This window comes from Austrofundulus limnaeus, unplaced genomic scaffold, assembly GCF_001266775.1.
Source record: "Austrofundulus limnaeus strain Quisiro unplaced genomic scaffold, Austrofundulus_limnaeus-1.0 Scaffold489, whole genome shotgun sequence".
NCBI classification, from domain to species: domain Eukaryota; kingdom Metazoa; phylum Chordata; class Actinopteri; order Cyprinodontiformes; family Rivulidae; genus Austrofundulus; species Austrofundulus limnaeus.
Genome location: NW_013952891.1, coordinates 1 through 485, shown reverse-complemented (window position 1 = coordinate 485; position 485 = coordinate 1).

Genomic DNA, 485 nt, shown 5'->3' with positions numbered 1-485 from the left:
GAGAAATCGCCTCTGCAACCATCATTCTGAAGTCTGGACACGGGGACAGCAGCTTGAGCAGGGAGGTCCAGACCTCTTTCCCAGCTCTTCTGGGAGCACTCCAAGGTAGCTGAGAAACATGGTCACTCCAGGGTGTCCCAGGTCTTCCCTGGATCTCCTTGGCATAATGCAACCCCCTGCAGGTTGTGGGTGGGCCCACAGGAATGTAAATCTATAAATCACTGTGTAGAGGCCGGTGGGGCCCCGCTAACCAGAGACTGGGTAAGGGACTTTACAGATTTAATGATGATTTAGCTGAGAGTAATTCAGAACACACTCTGAGTACCAACAAGTCAATCATGATCACATGAAATGTCACTTTATCCAGAAATCCCATGATGTTGTTTTAAGGTTTGAAATGACTCCAACACTCATCTGTCAGTAAGCAAAATCCATGAAAGGTGGTGAGTCACGAGCTTTAAGACATTTAAAATAATCTGCAATTC